This window comes from Onthophagus taurus, chromosome 1 (genome assembly GCF_036711975.1).
Source record: "Onthophagus taurus isolate NC chromosome 1, IU_Otau_3.0, whole genome shotgun sequence".
Taxonomy (NCBI): domain Eukaryota; kingdom Metazoa; phylum Arthropoda; class Insecta; order Coleoptera; family Scarabaeidae; genus Onthophagus; species Onthophagus taurus.
In genome coordinates this window covers 15,111,777-15,114,986 of record NC_091966.1, presented here as the reverse complement: position 1 = coordinate 15,114,986, position 3,210 = coordinate 15,111,777, and the positions used below count along the sequence as shown (strand labels likewise).

The 3,210-nt window shown below is 29.5% G+C and overlaps 1 long non-coding RNA gene across 1 annotated transcript; it reads left to right on the top strand.

Moving 5' to 3' along the window:
• The first annotated feature begins 494 nt into the window (after positions 1-494).
• On the top strand, positions 495-1,721 carry LOC139430329 (uncharacterized). Its single transcript, XR_011640821.1, has 3 exons — positions 495-644; positions 712-1,092; positions 1,152-1,721. It is a non-coding gene; the product is annotated as an uncharacterized lncRNA (long non-coding RNA).
• The last annotated feature ends 1,489 nt before the right edge of the window (positions 1,722-3,210 follow it).

The window sequence follows — 3,210 nt, the reverse complement described above, 5'->3', positions numbered from 1 at the left end:
CGATGTGCCAGTGATAACAGACTGCGTTATAAACAATTTACTTTGACAGCAACTAATGATATTTTCTTATTGTGCTTATCTGTTCTGTATTCCTTATCTATTACCTACTGCCTCAAGTCGCCCACACAGTAATGCTTGTCAACCAGTAAAACCTGTGTGAACTGTTAGTGTACCTAATAACAATATATCTGCCTTAAATCACAAATGAAAGATTTTTATTATAACATTAAAAAACAATTTCATCAAAATTGCCTCTCCACTCTTTACCACCCTCCGTCGCCGAATTTAACTTTCATTATTAATTACAGATATAACACAATTACAATAATCCTTCGAAAATAAACAACGAAAGTTCATCTCTTACAATGGAAATTATCTTAAATAAGTAATAAAGAGTTTTTATTTTAAGTTACATTTCCTTAGAATTTGATTAATTTCTTGCTAAATTTATAACATTTATTGACGCTTAATTTTTTATTCGCCCACGTATTCATAACTCAATCAATTCAATTAAATTTTATCGGCAACGTAAAAAAGAAACGTTTCATACGTATTTAACATGTATACCTTTATAAAAACAAGCTTCATAAGTCTGATATTTTTCATTTTAAATGTTAACGGAGACGAAGTAATAGGCGATGAAGGTTTGTGTTAAAATAATTATTATTCCTAAATCAATTATATTAATAACAATTATATATTTTAATTTAGATTATGACGATTTCTTTAATAACATGGATGTTAGTAACATACCTCTCAATATTGAAATATCCTTTAATACCATCATGGGTGAGATGACTCTCCCATTAAGAAAATTGATTGCTGAACGTGATCAAATTATATCTGATTTAAGACATATGAAAGAAATTGAAGAATTACTAAAAACTAATGAAACTTGTAAATGGAACGAGTTTTTTCTTAAAATTCACGGGGATAATGTGTGCTTGAGAACTAAGTATTTACCGGAATATACGTCTTTGTATCAATCTTTAGATTACGAATTATATGAATAATAAATACTTAAGCGTCTTAAATATCCGTTAGTTAATAAATATATATTATTAGATATATTATATTATCCATCTCGTAAATGTATAAAAAATGTTACTTTTTTAAATGTTTTGATTACATCATAACTATTTATATTGCAGAAATGGGATTGCTTGTATTATATCCTAATATTGTAGGAGTTTAGGTAATTGAGGTCATTTGAAGATCAAACACAAAGAAGATGCCATTTTATTCGAGAAGTTTTTGTTTAATGGCTGGCTTTTTATCTGTGAATTAGTGTAGAGTACTTTCATATACTTTGTATTTCATTATTCCTAACGCTACACATTATTCTAGAGTAGATTTCAAATACACACAAAACAAGTGTATTTTTTGCATAATGTTCAGTTAATGTTTTTAATTATAAGAAGTCGATAAAGAAAACGAAAACTATAAAACTATAAAGATATCAGACGTGAAATATGAGATGTGGAAGGTGATACAAATCTCGAAATAAACCAATTCATGCATATGTGTTATGAAGGAGAGGTACAATTTATAGTATACGTTGCCCTTAAAATACTAAATCAGATAAAGCTGTAATTTAGTAGTTAGCACACATACTATGGCTTCATTGCGGTGCAGAATGACTTCGTTGTTTCATTGTTTTTCTCTATTTTTAATTTTTTTAAATTATTCTAAATATTATAAGCTCCGTTATACCTAATTGTAACAACTAGTGAATAGTGGTATAAGCAATAATTTAAGATAAAAAATTACGAATAATTTTAAAGATTGGAAAGAAATTTTGTGAATAAAATAAGTGATCCCAAACAAGAAATCCTGTCATGAATCAAGTATGCCAAGAGGATCTTTATCTCTATGAAGACTCTCTTCAAAAATCGTGATAATACACTGAGAGAAATGGATTGTACTATGCATTAAAAATATACTATAAGGTAACAAAATATTTAATACGAATGTGATAGCGAGACGAGAGTATACTGAAGCATATAAATATAATGAATATAATACAATTAATTGCTGCATGTTTAATATTTCTTCTATAATACGATTCGTACAATCTATTTCTCTCAGTGCAGGCTGCAGTTCTGTCTGCGCTTTCTGCGTACTCCAAAATGTAATTCGAATGATCAAAAGCAAGGAGGTCTTGATAACCGTTAAAGAAAAGGAGCTTCAGTATTGGACATATCATGAGGTGGAAGCGCGACTCCTCATTCAAGGAAAAATCGAAGGAAGGTCAGTGGGGAAACCACAAAACTCGTGGCTCAAATATGTACGCCGGTGGTTTCGACCTACATCTATTAAAATATTTAGAAGTGCTATTAGAAGAATCCATAAACTGCAAAAAAGAATTAGAATTAAACTTACTAATCTTCAAATTTGAAAAAAAGTTTGGAATAACATTCAGTAAATTTCAGATATAGGAAGAGGTCTGGTATCATACAAAATAGATTATTCGTTCTACACTCGATTAGTAGACTCACCATGATTAGAAAATGAACTGTAAGATCACAGATTTTTTGCTGAGTCTTAATAATTGCCTTTAAATAATCTGTATTGATATCATTTGATTACATAGTACATAGTACTTGATCATGTTTTTGTGAGTTAGGTTGGAATGGTTTAGTGTTCGTAAGAAATACCTTTATATAATTTAGGTTAATTGCCCATTTATAACTTAATATTGCGTTATCATTTCCTAGCTCTTTTCTCCATACATTAAGCAGACAATTGAAGCTTTCATTGATGAGCTTTCCGGTTAGAGTCGATGCCTCTTCATAATTTTGACTTATGTCAAACGCACAACCTGATACCACCTGATACTATTGATATCTGCAGATTTCAATACAGCGAATTCTCTCTGGACTTCTCAATGAGCTTCGGATATGATGTTAGCAGCGTTATTGATTATTATTTTTTATGCATTCTGTTCAAACGGATCTCCAACATGCGTTACAAGTTGATGACAATTTTAATCACACATTAATTTATTGAAACTGTACCGAAATGTTTATTTTACATAGTACATCTTAATAGTTTTTAATAATTGCTTCGAATTACAATTTTTATCAAAAATGTCGCGTTTGGTGGAAAAAAACTAAATTTGGCATTTCGGAGTTTCATATGTTGTTTTGTCTCTTTAATTAGTAGAATTTTTATTTTGGATGAACTCGATTCATCCACTAAATATAATGC